A 19,843-nucleotide genomic window follows, 5' to 3' on the forward strand; every position below is an offset into this window, starting at 1 on the left:
CAGAATCAGAATATGTTGCAGCAGCAACTAACTATACATAGGTACTATGACTTAAGCAAATGTTGAAAGACATAAAGGTAAAATGCAAGGAACCTATTACTATCTATTGTGATAACACTGCAGCAATTGACATATCTAAGAATCCGGTATTACATTCTAAAACCAAACATGTTTCTAGCAAACTGAATTTTCTAAGGGAAAATGTTGAAGCAAAGAAAATAAAACTAGTTTATGTGAATACTAAAGAGCATATTGCAGATATCTTTACTAAACCTCTACCTAAGGATACTTTTGAATATCTTAGAGATTAGCTTGGGGTCATACCCCCACTGGTAGAGACTTAGGAAGTTGATGATTGTCATCAACCAACAGAATTAACAGAGAAATCTTTTTTCCAACTTTGATGGCAAGCTACTTCTTAGGGGGAGTAGTTGGTATACTAAATTGATTGGTATTTTGTATATGAACTTGGTTTTGTTGTAACTTTGGCATTTGATGTCAAAGGGGGAGAGATTGGTATGGAAAAACACAAGGAAAACACATGTTGCTCCCAGGGGGAGAGATTATTACTCTCTATATTTGTATTTTGATTTCTGGTTATGATCTTTTTTTGGAGATTGTTAGTTTTTGGTATTTGGCATTTCTATTTTGGCACTTTGATGGTTTTTCCATCTTGTGTTGCCATCAATGCCAAAGGTAGAGATTGTTGGTATTTTGGTATGGTTTTGTCATTGATGTCAACACCTACTAAACACTTATCAACTTTGGCACTCTGGAGAATCAGCAACATTCACCAGCAAGCAAATGACTCTTGCATAGTCACTGATATCTGGTACACCGACAAGATATAATGCTTACCGACACTTGGAATGATATGGAAAACACATGGTTATGTCGAAGACATCATGTGGACACTTTGTCTTAGAGTTGTATTTATTGGTATATTCATATTTGCATATTTGTTGTTACTGGTAAATAGGTCCAGGTTACACCGATAGGTTTATCTTATCCAGATCAGCACGACACACTATGGACATGATTAATTATTGTTGTAAATGCATTAAGCCGACATGTTGAATCGGTTATTGCATCGGATATTGTATTGTTTGTAAAATGTTTTTATTGTAATATCTTGTAGACCCGACCTACTAAAATTGGTCTTAGGTTATGGTATAAATGTAAGATCTTATTTGTAAGATCAAATGTGGATTGCAAAAAAGGATTGTGTGAAGGTATATGCAAGAATAAGCAGAGCTATACATGTAGACATCATTTGAAGATTGAAGGAGGGTTTTCGTGAAGACAATCAGAACTACACCAGTACTGAATCCAGCATATGAAGATGTTATTTTGTGTAGTACATTCTTATTGGATTTAACCATCCAGCTATAGTCAGTGTGACTCCCATTTTGTGATTGAGTAGTGAGCTCTAGGCGGTTGGCCTTTTTGCATGTGCAGACCCCATTTATGTACACTTACTATCTGCAGTAGTATCATCTGATTGTGGGTAAGGTTTCCCACCATGGTTTTTCCCCTTACAGGGTTTCCACGTACAAATATTGGTGTTATGTGTTGTGGATGACTTTGTCTTTATGTTTCATGCACTAATCCTTATCGGTATAGTAATTAACTGTTAAAACTATCTACCAACATATTGAACTGGTTTACCAGTATTAAGCATTAAGTTGGTTAAGTTGTTTTTGGTTTGAATTTATTTGACAACTAATTCACCCCCCCCTCTCAGTTGCCTCCGGGACCTAACAGATTTTCTATGATGTGAATCACATGTCATTGCATTAAGTGAAAGATTGAGTTCTTATTGTTTGTGTAACGCATAATGAACCTTCATAGTTGATGATAAATTGTCTCTTGAGTTGATAAGATATTTTGTCCACAAAGTGTCATATATATCCCTAGATAGAGGCACTGGTCTGTTATTGATCTTTTAAGGTTTTGATCTGTATGCATTCAAGGTCCTTGATAGAGAAAGGTTCTTCCAAAATCCTATATGAACTGATCTATGCAGATTTCATTTAAGTCCTGAAAGCAATTTTATTTTCAATATACATTCACAATCATTTCTTTTCAAAGCATTCGTTTAAAGAACATAATAAAGCATAGTTGCAGAACAATAATTTTCCAGTTGTGTAAACTTGCTAAAAGGTTTAAATCCACTATAAATAACCTCTTTTGTGCTTGAGAGGAAGAGGCACACCCACCTAGGTTCAGTGGAGCCTAAAGTGCACAGGGATCTAGTCCTTGACTATCCCTATTCATTTGCAAAGGCGGATTGGACTACTTGAGGATTTGGCAAGTCTTTTGGTTTTCCAATTTGTGGTTTTGGGAACCAACAGATTGGCGAATCTGCTGGTGAGTTGTCTTACATAGTTTGACATTCACCTAGAAGCTCGTGTGTTTTTTCATTAAAGATTTTGTAAGTTTTGTTTTTCCCCATCTGAGTCACACAATAGATTGGTAACTCCGCTGGGGAGTTGTCTATAAAACATCAATTCTAGAATCTCATTTAAGGTGCTCTACTAGAAGGAATAACCCAAGAGCTTAATAAGTAATTTTTCCTCCATAGGAGGTGGTGACTCTACCTAATAAAAAGTTTTATTTCAATTGGTGACTCTACTAGGGGAAGAGACCTAGAGGGAGACGAAAGATTTCTTTTTTGAAAATGTTTCAAAGAAAGCCTTTTATTCCATATGGCATCAAGCCATTGGATCTTAGTGGCTTTCAATGTATTCCAAAAAATGTGTTCCCTAAGCTTTCACAACTTGTACCAAAATTCCATGGGGAATATGATGAATCAACAATTGATCATTTGGATGTATTTTATAAATTTGTAAAGGATTATGAGGTTTATGCAGAAGATTATGTGATGAAATTATTTGTTAGGACTTTGAAGGACAATGCAAGAGAATCTTATGAATAACTCCCTACACATAGCATCTCATCATGAAGGGAGTTGGAGCAATGGTTCCTTGATGTGTTTTATGATGCAGGTGAAGAGAGAAGTATGAGCTATGAGCTAGAGGAAGACCAACAATACATAATAGAAGCAGAAGTCTGTATGTCTCCTTTGGATGAATTTCTTGACATAGAAAAATAGGAAGATGAATCTACAAGACAATTATTTATGAGTATGTTTAATATATACACAAAAATACCTTCAAACATCAAGCCCCCATTTTCAAGAAAAATGCATGAGTTGGGGATTTATCATGATCCTCATGTAAGGCTTCTACTTGAGATTTTATATGAAAACATGTTAGAAGAAGAATCTGATGATAAAGAAGAAATTATGGATTTAAGTAGGGAAGAATCCATATGTGTAGGTACAAACATAAATAATAAAGAGGAAACATTCCTCAGTCCAAAAGAAATTTCGTATTTGTTAGATAAAGAATATGAAAGATATGTTCAGAAGAATGATCCAAAAAAATTTCAGAATAAACAAACTAATGGTTTAGGGCACATTTAGGTTCTATTTGATGAAGAAAATGATGATTCCCAGGAAAATAATACATCAGGGGAATACATACACAGTGAGGAGTGTAAAAGGAAATGTGTCCTTGAAAATCCTTTTGAAATTTTTTTAAATACTCAGTATCATGAAACTCCACATGAATGTGAGGAAATGATTTTTTGTGAATCATTTTTTAGTCCCTCCTATGAAATTATTGACTATCCAAGAAGTGAAAGAAAAATGGATTTACATTCAGTATACAGACATGAAGAAACTTCAGCAAATAGCAATTATGAAGATATTGTTCCTATCAATGAGATAGATAGCAATTAGTAGGAGAATACTTTCAATAAAGGTACACAGTATGATAATCTTTTGTGTAATGAACTAGAAGAGGGTTTGCAAAAAAATAGGCATACATATTATATGTTTTCAAGCCCATTATTTGAAAGATATAAGGAAAATATACCCCTGAATAGTTTTTCAGAAAAATCATATAACACAACATTGGGAAAAGATGTTACATACAGAGAAAAGAATGAAATATTTTTACATGACTTTTATGAAAGTGATATATGTTTGGAAACCTTATCTAAAAAGAAAGAAAAAAGTATTTCAAAAGATGATCAAAAATTTTCAGGACCACTATGTAATAAAATTATGGGAGATAAAAAAATAATATGTGGTACTATGATTAAAGAGGATAAGGTACTCCTGCAAAGTATTCCTAAAAATAATATATGCCCAAAGTTGATATACAGAGAAAATAAAATGTGTAGGGAACATGGGGATGTAATGATAATTGAAAAAATACAATGTGGCACAAAAGGTAATTATGAAAATATGGGGAAGCTCAATTTGTATATTATGATCTGAGAGATAAATATCCCAAAAGGTTATGATAAATATTTATCAACTATCTTTCACCCAAGGAATATTATGCAGTCTGAAAATGAGTTATACGGTGAAAGAGGTATGCAAAATTATGATCACACTCAGGTAAAGATTACTTATAATAATGGTGATTTGACTTTTTCAAAAGAGGAGGCATGTGATAAAATATTAAGGCTTCCAAAGGAATATAAAGTTAAAAGATAGTATAAGTACAGGATTAAAAATCATAAAGAAAACAAATATGAATGTAATCATTTATATTCAAACAAAGTGATATTTCTGTGATATTTATGTGAGAAATACTATGATAAAATGGATACAATAAATTGTATAGATAGTAAGGCAAGTAAGAGTAATGACATCTTCAGGAGGTGCATGTTATTATAAGAGCAAAATTAGGTATTTGACAGAGGAAAGGGAATATTGTCATTTTTGGGGGGGCCTCAGGCCACCCAATTTTATTCAGAGGAGAACCTATAGAAAGGGTTCTATCTAATGGTTTTCTTTTCGAGAGATAACTAAGATCTCTCTATGCTCACATGGAGCATACGTCCCTAGAAAGAGCCATTGTTGGGACCCTAAAATTTTCAAATTTAAGAGTTATAGATTTATGCCAAAAACCACATTTCTATGCTCAATCATGTGTAACATCTATAATCAAGTAAGTTCATTCAATTATAACTTGCAGAGACCAAGTCTGATGCATCCATCAAGAGGTCAGCTTGAGGTATGTATATGTTTCACAAATTCTAGAATCAAGCCAGGTATACCTTTTCAAACCATAATTCTTTTTCATCTCAACACTTCAGGTCAAATTAACTATTCCTTTGTATTTCATGTATATCTCAAGACCTACATTTTAAATTTTGGATTCATATAAGATTATTTGATATGTTTTCTAAAGGCATATCTAAATTCAAAGCTTTTCAGTCAGATGTTAGTAAATCATTTTGCACAAGCATAACTGAAGAGCATGGAGTTGTGTCAGAAGAAGGAAAGCCTTTATCCCACATTGTTGTGGGATAGGCTCTTTTAACACTTAAATCGAAAGTGGCCTATCTGATAACTGTCAAAGACTAATGGATTTTGGCGTGAAGAAGGTTGAACCCAGTAGAACCTACACATGCGGATGCACATCTCAAGACAACCAAATTTTTACGACAGACTGGCGAGGATGGAGGCTAAAGATTGAGCAAGTAAGGTAGATCTGATGGTCGGGCGAAAAGATCCAATGGCTGTCACTACATCATGATGGGAAACCACTTGATGAATATCTACCGCTATATGGTGACTGAGTGGTGGGGCCAACTAAGGAAGTAGTTCGGAGGAGATAACATGCGAGCAGGTTAGAAAAGATCTAACAACTATCGCTGATCCGCTATGCAGAGATGCATGATGAATATCCATTGCAGATCAGTGACAAGGGAGAGCTTCATTTCAGTGAGTCTAACCATGATAAGGTGGCAAGACAGGGACTCCGGAGCTAATCTAGAGGTGACATGTGGTGGGCCTAGTAGATGAGGTGGGCGGCCCAAGTGTGATAACAACCATGCAAGTTGAAAGAGATCCATTGGCTCTCACTATTTCTCTGTGGAAAGTTGCACGATCAATATATATCACTGATCAATGACAAAGAGGAACCAAAGTGAAATGGTGGGTCTAGTCAAAATGAGTTAGCAGCTGAAGTGGCAGTCATGTGGCATGTCATCAAAAAATGACTAATCAAATAAACCTAAGCTGTGATGGATCTCTAAAAGGACTCACCGAAAGAAGTAGTTTCATCAACATGAAGTTCATCGAAGAAATCAAAAGCGATCCCATCGAAAATAAAAGGTATCGATGAAACTAAAGAATTGATAGGACATGAGAACAGCTCGTCGAGGGAGGAAGTTTGGCCGAAAGAATATTAAAAGGGAAGTATTTATTATCGTATCACACTACCTTATTTATTATTTGAATGTGCGTTAAAGATGAAATTTATGTATATCCTAAATAAGTGCTTTGAATATATGTTTTAGGATAAAGCATTAATTTATATAAATGGATATTATGTTCATAAAATTATTTTCTTAAAGATAGAAATTCTTTGATTTAAATGAATTATTTTAAACAAGTATTTATATAAAGATTATTGACTTCCAAACTAAAATCCAAGGTGGAATATGCTTAATTTTTAAATCAAGGAATTTGATTGGCTTATCTTGTGTGCAGGAGATAATGAGAAGATGATGGATATTTGCTGAGGAATTTTATCAAGGCGAAGAATGAAAGACACATGATTTAAGTTTCATTTAGTATTTTTAAGGATTCTCATTTGTAATTAATTATTAAATCAAAGGGTGTGTCCTTTGGAATGTAACCATCTATAGCTTTCTCTTCTATGAATGAAAGGGTGTGTCCTTTGGAATGTAACCATCTATAGCTTTCTCTTCTATGAATGAAAGGGTGTGTCCTTTCATATATGTCTTTTGATTGACATACTTATAGGGAGTCATTTTTGTATGTAAGGGAGATGAAGAAGCAATAAGAACAAGATACTGCTATAAGGATTGAATATCATTTTGTATTAGAGAAGTCTATAGGAAGAAGAAGTATCATTTTGTACAAGAAATTTGCAATACAGTATCTACAAGTGCAGCTTATGTATGCAATTATTTCCTAAAGATTAATATACAAGGTTCGCTGTTTCTTTTTCCAAATATTGTTTACACTTTTGTGTTGATGATTATCTTTGTCCTCTTGATAAATCTGTTTATATATTTTCTATGATGTGAAACACATGTCATTGCATTAAGTGAAAGATTGAGTTCTTATTGTTTATGTAACATGTACTGAGCCTTCATTGTTGATGAGAAATTGTCTCTTGAGTTGATAAGATATTTTGTCCATAAAGTGTCATATATATCCCTGGATAGAGGCACTGGTATGTTATTGATCTTTTAAGGTTTTGATCTATATGCATTCAAGGTCCTTTATAGAGAAATTTTCTTCCCAAATCCTATATGAACTAATCTATGCAGATTTCATTTAAGTCCTGAAAGAAATTTCATTTTCAATATACATTCACAATCATTTCTTTTCAAAGCATTCATTTAAAGCACATAATAAAGCATAGTTGCAGAACAATAATTTGTCAATTGTGTAAACTTGCTAAAAGGTTTAAATCCACTATAAATAACCTCTTTTGTGCTTGAGAGGAAGAGGCACACCCACCTAGGTTCAATGGAGCCTAAAGTGCAGAGGGATCTAGTCCTTGACTATCCCTATTCGTTGGCCAAGGCTGATTGGACTACTTGAGGATTTGGCAAGTCTTTTGGTTTTCCAATCTATGGTTTTGGGAACCAATAGGATGAATGACCACTGGATTCATTGGTACACAAGTTAGTGCCTAACTTATGTGGATGGAATTGTAAGGTGACCGGTACCGGTATAGTATATCACCAGTAAGGAAAGGATGTCAATTGGTAAGTGATGTGTTGACATGGAGAAGTCAGTTCAACCAAGTGTGTGGTTGTCAACTGGTAAAGCTCATGACCAGTGTACAAGATGGATGGCCAAGGTGTTTGTGTTGTTGTTTTTAATGAAGAGGCAAAATGTTACCTAAATCACATCAACACTAGAGGAGAAGAATGAATAGATCACAAGTATGTTGTGAGGCTGCAATAAAATGGGGCTACCATAGGATGAAGAATGCAGCCACCATATGAAGAGATGACTGACAATGAATCTACCCACACCAGATCACATGTGCCTATTTGAAGACATGCTGCACAAATAGGGAAGTCACATGAGTGCATTGCAGGATGAAGATGAAAAGGTGTCACTCCACCCATAAGTGGAGCTTATCTCCAGGTATGCATAGTGTGCATGATGGTTCTATGAGATAAGAGAGAAGAAGTAAAGGCAAGTACTTAAAGGCTCACACTGGATCCACCAATGAAACAAAAGGAATACCTCAAGTACATGAGAAAAGGGTTATGCACTGGGCTGACAGTGAAGGCATATTGAGATGACAATATAGATGAAGAGTGATGAGTTTGTCAACATGACAAATCGGTTGAGATATGGTCTGAGCTGATTAGGGAGAAGGCAAGGCTAAGCAGATGTAGTCATAGTTAAAGGGCTAGATTGAAGATGGAGTTTGCTGAAGGTTGATGACATAGAGTAATCAAGAGGTTTTATCAGTATGAATGCTCACCAATAATATGGACAAGGTACAAATGTAGAAGACTTCCCACTTTGTGGGAATGTGCATGTTTTGGATAGACATGTCTGGCAACTGATTAAGGGGTTCCACCGGCTATTCAACTAAGTGCATACATTAAGGTTAATTGGTAGATTGTGAGATACTGGCAGGGTTAGTAAATCGACAGAAAAGAGGAACTGGTAGAATGTTTGGTTGGCGATCCTATCTAGACTGACATGAAGATCCAAGTTGGTAGTTGGTCTACATGGATGCCACATGGAGTCAAGGTGGCAAGATCATAAAGATTGGTGAAGTGTCATGTAGAGATAGGTATTTCCATGGGTGCACATTGAATATGGATCTCATGATTTGTGGATCAGATCAAACGAGTGTTGCTCAAGGAAGAATGAACAACAGAGAAGAATCAGGGAGTTGTTGGTGCCTGGATTGAAGAAAAAAGATCAGATTATGAGAAGACCTTGAGAAGGAAACAATAGAAACATTAAGATTTTTTTGATAGAGGCAGGTCGAGATACATGACTGTGTTTGCTATATTTGGAAAATGTGTATTGGAAGGTGCATTAATGGTAGAATTGTATAGTTGGATGTGTGGGAGATCAGATCAGGCAAGATCTGATTGGATTTGGTTTTCCTCAAGGTTGATGAGGAAACCCTAACCACCTAGGGTTTGAATAGGCTTTTGGTGGGAAAACCAGACTATAAATATGCAGGCCAAAGACATAGTTAAAGTGTTGCTGAATGAAAGAAGAGTGTGCTAGTGGGAATTGTTTGAGTGTTACTTTTGCATGTGAAGAGAAAATTAGCCAAGTGCTCAATGAGTATCTAAGAAGAGAGTGAGAGAAAAGAGCATAACCGATAGTGTCCACACTGGCAGAGAAGAAGAGAAGGAAGTTGCAGAGAAGACAAATAGAGAATCGATAGAGTGTAGTACCCATGAAGAGAAAAGAAGTGAGGAGGAGATACAGTAGAGTAGAACAAAAGAGAGGTGAACCATCAGAGTTTATCGAAAAGCAAAGCAGCAGCTAAGAGCAGCAAAAGAGTGAGTTGGTATAGATGAGAAAGTGTCGCACTAATAGAAAGAGGTATATGAGATGGTTACAAGATTCACTTGTAACAGTAGTATTAATTTTGTATTTGAAGTTAACTTTGTGAACACTAAGTTGTAGCTCGGTGGAGGGGTTGTAGCTCCTTTAGGTTGTAGCATATAAACTATGTAGGGGTTGGGTCTCCTTTGAGTTGAAGCTCATAAATCGAGGGTTGTATCTCCCTGGGATGGTGCCCTAAATATTGTAACAAAGTTTCATTGTGAGGCTGGATTGGAACAGTAGACTCGAGTAGCATTGCTCAGCAAGGTTTTTCTCATCTTGGGTTCTCCTCGTACATGCTAGTGTTATGTGATGTCCCTTTATGTGTAATTTCATTGTTGTTTCTATCTCCCCACCAACTGGAAAGTCTGCATTATGTTAGATCCACTAACCGGTATACACATCTAGGTTGTTAAAGGGAAAAAGTTGAGAACCATTGATTCACCCCCCTCCTAGTGGTACATTGTGTCTAACATCCTGATTCCAACAATTGGTATCAGAGCATTCATCTAAGGAAGGTGAACTGCTTGAGGAAGATCTGGGAGATTGACTCAATGGATTCCAGTTTTCAGAGACAGCTCAGTGTGGAACTTGAGGATCTTGATGCAACAAGAAATGAGATCAATTATTTGAAGAAAAACCTAAATGTTGTTGATGATTTCATCAATAACTTGAAGGATCAAGTGATCAATTCAAGAGAAAAGAGGAAAGAATTGATGGGCAAGATGAAGGAGAAAGAAGATCAAATCATGGAAAATTAGGGTAAAGATGATGAAGTTGACAAGATTGAGAGAGAGAATATTGCATTGAAGAATGAGATGCAATCCATTGTGATGAGACTAATTAAGGATATTGAGGACTAGAAGAAAAATGAAGAGAATATGGCATAATCATTAACGGAAAGAGCTAATGAATTCTTCAAGCTTAGCTATGAGAATGATCAGTTGAAGCTTGAGTTGACACAGTCAAGGAATAATGGTCAATAACTTGAAATACATATTACTTCCTTAAGAGATGAACTTGCTACTGCTAATGACTACAAAGACAAATTCAAAGCTATCTCAGTAAGGCTCGATGAGATGCTAGAATTTCAGAGACATGAGGACATGCAAGGACTTGGATTTGAGAAAGGTGAATCCTCTAGATCTGGACAAAGCAATGCAAAACTTGATTAGAAGAAGAGAAAGTATCCTTCGGTAAGACAACGTAATGCTCATAAATTCAATGGTAGATGCTTTACTTGCAATAAATGTGGTCTTATGGCGAATAAATGTAGAAGTAGGATGAATAATGGAATGAAAAACATGAATAATGCTCCTACCTTTTCCGGTCAGTGTTTCATATGCAATAATTTTGGTCACAAGTCAAATATGTGTAGAGTAGTAATGAATAACTTCCAAAACAAGAGATGCTATTCTTGTGGGATGTTTGGACATATCTCTAACAAGTGAAAGATGAGATCAAATCAGATGAACTTCAGACCTATGTAGAAGAATGTTGTTTGTCGAGCATGTAACAAAACCGGTCACATTGCTAAGTACTGTAGAAGCAAGAATAGTGCTCTAGTAGACAAGAACAATTCAGATGAGAAGGGAAAGGTGAAGGTAGAAGAGATCAGAGACAAGCATGAGAAGATGTGGGTTAGAAAAGATGAATCTAAAGTAGAGAATGGGTTTGGACCCGAATCCAATGCAGGATCTTCATCTGGTAACTAAGGCTTTATGCCTTAGGGGGGACTTTTCATGTAGATTCTAAGAACCCTCTCTTCAATGATCTGCAATTGATTCCAAAAGGTTGTAGAAGGCTTAGATCATATATGCAAATTTTATCCAAGAGTTTCAAAGAAGATTTGGTGCTCCAGTAAGCGACTCCATGAAAATCATGGTAACCGGTTGCAACATTGATTAAAATGAAGAATTAGGTTTTTGAAAGATAAAAAGGCATTTCAAAGCTTTGTTTGTCATAATGTGATCAAGGGAACTGTGTAGAGAAGAAGAGAAAAGTAATTTGGCGATTTCAACAATGATTTCAACAACTCTAAAGTGAATTCCAATGCCTTGTTGCAAATCAAGCTATTTATCTGTTCCAGACTATCTGTTTTTGCAAACCCTAAGTTTGAAATGGCTTCAACTTCTAGTATTGCTACCCCATTGGTTGTGGAGATTAAGGATAGGACCAGACCTGGTTTAAAGAAACACCTTTTCAAGACGATTGAAGACAATTAAGAAGGTGCATTTTCTTTGGTACCCTACGATGTTCTTCATAATGAAGATATTAGGGCATACATCCATTATGATCTTGAGGATCTTTGTAACATGAACATGTTGAACCTATATAACAAACACATGATGGACAATTTCGAAAACCTCAAACCAGAATACAAAGTTCTTCAGAACAAGGGTTTTTTGCAGTTCATCCATTTTTCATTGTTCGATGAAGCAGAGTGGTTCTGGTATTTTCTCAATCGAGTTCATGATGAGTTCATAAGGCTTGACAGGCCTCACAAGATCACCAAATAGGCAATTTGAGTTGTGACATGCCTCAATGAAATTGGTGAAGTACTTGGTCTAAGAAAGGTGTTGAATAACATGGTGATAGCCACACCTAGTTCCAAATTTGACAGTAGAGCAATGACCATAAATGACATTCTGGAGCATGATGTGGAATTTTCATCAATGGTGGTCAGATACAAAGTTTACAAGTCCAGCAGACACAACTCTATCTCTGGAAATGCCATTTACTCTGCATATCAGATGTTGAAAAATGACATGAGGTATGATCTATGTATAGTCCTCCTGAATGAGTTGATAAGCATTTTGAAGAAAATTAAGAAAGATAAGAAACACACTTTCAATATGGTGTTGGTTCCCAAAACCACATAATGGAAATCAAAGGGACTTGCCAAATCCCTAACTAATCCAATCAGCGTTGGCCAACAAATAGGAATGGTCAAAGACCAAATTCCTCTACACTTTAGGCTCCACTACAACTAGGTGGGTATACCTCGATCTCCAAAGCATAAAGAGATTTCTTTATAGTAAATTTAAAATTAATAGATTAGCTGTTTACAAGAATGGCAAAATATTTCCTACAACTATGCTTTATTATGTGCTTTTAACTTGCTTTAATTTGAAGACTTGAATATAATTGATAATGAATAAAATCTTATAAAAGAATGTTGTTGGAACCTTGAGTAATTATGAAATAACAATGCTAGTAGAAACTAGTAATATTTTTCTCCGGTGAGGACTTTGTGCACACCAAATCTACTCACAGAAAACTACTAATAGACCAGTGCCTTATCTGATAATTGACATGTTACTTAATGGACAAATATTTGTGATCCCTATAGACAGTTTGAGAAAACTCACATGTATGCAAGACTATCACTGCAATGAATTCAATGTATGTTATAAGAACATCAAAAACAATTTTGTTATCTATATAACAACAAGTGATAAAACATTGCAACAAACCTCATTCAGTTTTATCCAAAGGATTTTAACTCATCAACATCATATAACATGAAACGGTCTGAAGATAAAGACAACAAATATTGTATATTAATTTTTGGAATAATGGGTATACAAAAATTGTAGACTCACAGGTACTTCATGATACACTTGCTTGCACAAAATGGATTTTCATTTCTACAGACCTATTTCACATAACACTGCTAGTTCCAATAGACAATCTGGAAAATAGTAGTCTTTCTTACGTCATGTAGTATATCCCCCCTCCTAGAATACAAAATGACTCCCTATATATATGTGACTAAAAATACATAAATGAAAGGACACACCCTTTCATTAGTATAAACTAAAACTAACAAAAACCTAACTAACTCCCAAATTGCTATAACCAAAACACACTATAATGATACAAACTAGTTCTTCCCATCTAGCCTTCAACCATACTTCTAGATATGCCAAAGATATCCTTCATATTTATAGGTGCAGGTGTTGAAGATAGTGTCTTTGACTGCTACCTCTGCTGTAACAAAATTTTCAACCTGTTCCCCTGTTTCATTCATATCCAAAGGATCCGCACAGGCAATTCTAAGGGCTGCACTAAGTAAGGATCTATAGTCAGAAATCCATTGGTCTTTATCCTTTATTACCCCTGTATCATCTACCACACTTGGGAATCCATGATTAAAAATCCCCTGACACTCCTCATACTCAATTTTCAACTCTGATGTGAATCTCTCATGAGTGTTAATCAATTTTTTGACCTTGTTGATCTTTTCACCCTATGCCTTATCCTGCAGTAACATGTTCAACTTATTAAAAATCCTCTGGTGTGATACTATATTATCCATGTTTCTTTGGTAAACAGTCTAGAATTTCTCTAGTATTTTCTATAGATTCTCAAATCTTTTAGATAGGAAGACACATGTTGTGTCTTCCCTTATGTTCTGCATTCTCTCCTTCAGCTTCTTGTTTTCCTTGTGCAATTCTTCGCACTTATTTTTCAAATTGGACTCATCTGCTATTTGGGGTATAGACTAGCTCCTGCTTCTTAATATTTTCTCATACAATGATTTATATTTTCCTATTTCTCTTACCAACATCTTCATATGTGCTTTATTTAATCTTAAAATATCGACTCACATATCCACTGTGACCATGGGATCAACTCCACCAATCTTTAACTCCATCATGTTTCCAAAAGCCTTGTCCACATCTATGATTTTTGGCCTCTTATTTGGAGGATAGAGGGCCCACAAATGCATAGCCTCATCATCTAGATCATATCTTGATCTAGTGAAAATGTCATTCATGCCATGAATGTCTAACTTGAAGTCCTTCTTATCTGAATGAAATAGGCTATCAAAAATAAAGGATGCACTAAGATCCAAGCCTAGAAAGAGGATAATTTATGCCTCTACAAGAAGTTATCTTCCCCTTTGAGGGGTCATGCCTTCTACTTAGGCTTTACCTTTACCTTTATATCACATAAACATAGGTCATTCTGATATACCCTCCTTCTATTCCTCCATGGCATTCTTCCCATCGAGTATTGACATAACTCCAAATATGCTCCTTCGATGGTTTAACTTATCCTGACGAGACCTCCTTTGTAGTCCATGTCTCGTTTGTTATATCGGGTCACCTTATCGGGAATCAGAACAACTCACTTTATGTTTCTCCGATGAACCAATGTCATCGCCTTTTCACTTATGTATCTTTTATTCCTCTGGTCTATTGAGATATGTTTCCCCAATGAGATCTCCTTGTTCGCACCTACCTCCACTTTCTGATCAGGTATAGGTGTAACAAAAGATGTCTCCTCCTGATGAGGCAATGATATCTTGATGACTATGTCTTTGATCAGTGTAACTCATCTTGATCAAGTCTCCTTCTCCGTGCCCAACTTGTCTTCCTTATTGGGTATCAGCATAACCTAAAACACCTTTCACCAATGGTTTAGGTTACCCCGATGACTTAGTATTTTCCTCCTTTTGGTATCACCTTATTGGAGTAAGATATACTACTAACACCACCTTCATCACCTAGCCCATCGAGCATCGAGGTTGCATACTATGAAATTTTTTGATGACTCGATGATATTGCCGCTGTCTACTTTGCATTCTCCTTCATCGATGTAGGTTATACCGATAGCCTCATTGGCTATCGGCACAACACTTTTCTCATGCCCCTAATAGTGAATGTTATACCGATGAAACCATCCTTTTGAACATCCTTTGGGTTCTCCTTTAGAGTGGTCTATTTGTGTCATGTCGATAGGTTCTTTCATTGTTTTAGCTAGTCGATCTTGTTGGGGTAACTTACATCGATAGCTCAAATTTGATAATTATGCTAATTAAGCTCCTCTTCATATATTTTTTACACTTCCAACCTTCCATGGAAACTTCATATATGCTAATAAGTGACAAAGTCTATCACATAGGCCCAAATAATGTCATTATAGGGATCCCAATACTGTCATGATGAAATTTCCTCACATAGTCCCTATTTAGTGCCAACCCTTAGCATGCCCCAGTGGTACTTGTCCAATTTTGAAAATAGGTCACAGTAGGATTTTTCTGATACTACAACATACCTCCTGCACATACAATCCAACAATAAATGTTCTTATGATGAAAATGTACATATAAAACATCAAACAAATAGCACAAAATGTTTTTCGAAAATATGTGCTAACAATGGCTCTTTCTAGGGATGTATGTTCTTTTTAGGGACATAGCGAGATCTCAGCTATCTTTGTAAAGCAGGCCAAAAAAAATAGAAACAAACAACAAAGGAAAAACTGCACTACTATTTTACAAGAATACTCCCTACTCCCTAAGAGAAAAAATCCTTCAAATACTGAGCATGTACTAGAAATTCCTGAATTTCACCCTCAGTGTCCTGCAAGAAATATGAATTTTCTCCTCCTTTATCCATGATGATGTATGGTCCTAGCCAAAGTGCTTCAAATTTTTCATGCTTCCCCCTATCTTGGTCTTTTGCATTCCATTTGAGCACCCACTCCCCTTCTTCAAAAGTCCTATCAAAATCCTTCTTGTCATGTAATGCTTTTACCATCTTCTGCTTCTGTATATTTTGTTCCTAAGCCTCTCTTCTGTACTCATCCAATTCAACCAACTGTACCAACTCATCTTCCATGATATCAACATCTTCTAAATATTCCTCTAAGACAAATATATATATTGGGAGTAGGTTGTTCAAGGGAAACCTTGCATCTTTACCATAAGCAAGATGATGAGGAGCAAACCCTATGGATTTCTTGGTTTTTACTCTATCTACCCATACTACAAAATTCAGTTTTGAATCCCATGCCCTTTTTTTGTCACCTAACATCCTCCTAATGATCTTTAATAAGTTTTTGTTATTAGATTCTACTTGTACATTCCCCTGGGGATGGTAAGGTGATGAATATGACAAATTGATTCCATAACTTTCACAAAAATGAGAAAATTCTTTGGATCTAAAATACATCCCATTATCTACAATAATTTTGTGGGTTACCCCAAACCTTGTAAATATATTTTCCAAAAGAAACTTTGTTACGACCTTACTTGTAGCCTGCCTTGTAGGAATTGCCTCTACCCATTTGGTAAAGTAATCACTAGCTACCAAAATCCATTTGTGTCCTCCACTGGATTTGTTTGCAATTTCTCCTATAAAATCAACACCCCACATTTGAAAAGGCTCTTCAGTTTGCATGGGTCTGAGTGGAAGATCTCCATTATATTTAAGCTTTCCTAAAAAAATTTGGCAAGCCTCACATTTTCTAATATAAGTGTGACAGTCCTTGAAGACTTGTGGCTAATAGTAACCAACATTGACTATTTTATAGGTAGTAGTTTTTGCTGAAAAATTTCCCCCACATACACCTTCATACAATTCCTATAAAACATATTGTGCTTGATAAACATTCAAACAAAATAGGAGGATACCATCCCTATTTTCCCAAAATAAATCACCTTTAAGAAATAGATACCTAGATGCCTGAAGCTTAACTATTCTTTTCTGACTATCATTTAAATCCTCTAGACACTTCATGTGTTTCAAATAATAGACAATATTCTTGTACCAAGGACACATATCAATGCTTATTTGAGCCTCCTCTAGTTATACCTAATTTATCTGTGTTGCTTCCAAATTTGATTCTATCATTAGTTTATCCAATCCTTGACCTCTTAGCAGTTTAGTAATCTGGATATCAATGTTGAACTCCTGAATTTGATTGATCCATCTGCATCTTCTCCCAGTAGTTTCAGTTTGCCTGAAAAATATCCTTGATTGTTGCATTAAGAACATAGGCAATGACATTAGCTCCCACTAAATATGGTCTAAAAGATTTTACAACTTTTACTAGGGCATATGCTTGTTTCTCATTTATATCATAATTTAACTCAGAATCTTGTAGTGTCTTTCTAAAAAATGCCACTAGTTATTCATGTCCTTCACCATTCTTTTGTAGCATAACTACAACAATAGTATGAAATGAAGCAAAAGAAAACACTTAAAAATATTTAGAGAAATCAAGAGATTTAAGTACAGGTGCTTCCTTAATGGCCCTTTTAATGTTTACAAAGGACTCAATTTCTTCTTTAGTCCATTTTATCTCTACACCCTTTTTCAACATTTTTGCAATAGGTTTTACAATCTGAGAAAAAATTGAAAAAAATCTTCTAACAAAATTAATTTGTCCAAAGAATGACTGAATAGATTTGACTGTTTTAGGGATCTGAATTTTGTCAATAGTTGCAATTCTCTCAGGGTCAATCCTTACTCTGTCTTTAGATACAATATGACCTAGCAATTTACCTTCACTAACTCCAAAGTGACACTTTTTTGGATTTAGAGAAATACCATATTCTAGTGCTTTGATGAAAATCCTCTCTAGGTCATTCTAGTGGTTCTCTGCTTTCTTGGAGTATGTTGTCAAATCATCCTGATATACAACTAAAATGTAATCAATGGGGCCTTCAAAGGCTACATCCATGGCCCTTTTAAAAATAGCCCCAACATTGGTAATTCCAAATGGAATCCTCGCATACACATATGTGCCCCATGGTATAGTGAAAGTTGTTTTGTATTTTTCTGATTCCTTAACCTTCACTTGGTTGTAACAAGAGAACCCATCCATCATAGAAAGTAATTCATTCCCTGTTACCTTTTGTAGCAAAGCTTCCATGTTAGGTAGAGCATAATTATCCTTTAAAGATGATATATTTAAATTCCTAAAGTCCACACATAATCTGATATCACTATTTTTCTTTCTAACAGGCACCAAGTTCGACACCCATGTAGAATGTCTTATAGGATCTATAATCCCTACATTCCTCATGTTCATCAACTTTTCCTTCATTTTGGGAGCCAATGTGGGATTTATAGGCCTTTTCTTCTGCCTAAATGGTTTTTCATCTGATTTCAGTGGGATTTCATGCTGGAACAAATCCTCTTTGTACGCTTTGAGGTCATCATATGACAAAGCGAAAACATGTCAGTATTTTCTTAACAGGTTGACAATTGCAGTCCTAATTTTTTAATGTAAGATTCTTGCCAATGTAAACCTCTCTAGGATTGTTTTCACTTCCCAAGTTTATTTTCTCCACTTCTTCACAACTTCCAGTGTTGGGCTTGAAATTTGTCATATCCACATTGTCAAACATCCTCTCTAATTCCACCAACCCTTTTGGAATCTTGTCTGTTTTAAGTTGTAAGATATTTTTTCCAAATAGAGACTCCTTACCACTCTCCTCATCCACATATGCATTCCAATCCATATGTTGGCCTTCATACTAATCTTCACAAAATAAGAACTTCAGAAGATCCCTGTCATCATCAAATATCTACCAATTTTTTATGTTATCTGGTACTGCAGGTCTAGTTTTTATTTCAACTTGGGTAATATCATCAAAAAGAATATCATTATGTTTAATTGCTAGGTTAGCTATAAAATCAGCCAAAATATTGTTAGACCTTTCAATCGATATTATAGAAAATGCATCAAAAAATTCAATTGAATCCCACACCTCATTTTTGTAATTTTGAAGCCTTAAATTTTTAGTGGCAAACCTTTCCCTTACTTGAGATATGACTAACTCTGAATCACCATAAACTATTAGTAATTTAATGCGATATTTACTTGCTATTCTCAGGCCTAACAAGAGTGATTCATATTCAGCAACATTGTTTGTACATTCAAAGGCTAACAAAAAAGAATATTTGAATGATTTCCCATTAGGAGAAATAAAAACCACACCAGCTCCATTTCCTTCCTTACTGCAAGCACCATCAAAGTACATTTTCCAAATCTTATCCTCATGTGATTCAATAGTATTTTCAAGCTTATTAGTTTTGCATTGAATGGGTTTAGAAATACTTACCTGAAAGTTATCTATATCTATTTGGAGAAAACATGTTGTCTTGTTTGGGTCAAATTCCTCTATCAGGTAGAATGATCTCGGCTCTATCAATCCTTACATTCACCCCTTTTACTGGGATGGTCGCATATGAAAGATCTAGTTGGACATGTCCCCCCACCAAATTTGACCATTGCCTTGATAGTAACATCCCATAATTTGGCGAAACTTGAACAACTCTAATGTCCATTTTATATGACGCATATGGGCATGCTAGAAATTGAAACTCAACATTCTTCATAATTCCAACAATCGGGACTGATTTGTTATCCATAACATAGAAT

The sequence above is a fragment of the Cryptomeria japonica genome, chromosome 6 (genome assembly GCF_030272615.1).
Source record: "Cryptomeria japonica chromosome 6, Sugi_1.0, whole genome shotgun sequence".
NCBI classification, from domain to species: domain Eukaryota; kingdom Viridiplantae; phylum Streptophyta; class Pinopsida; order Cupressales; family Cupressaceae; genus Cryptomeria; species Cryptomeria japonica.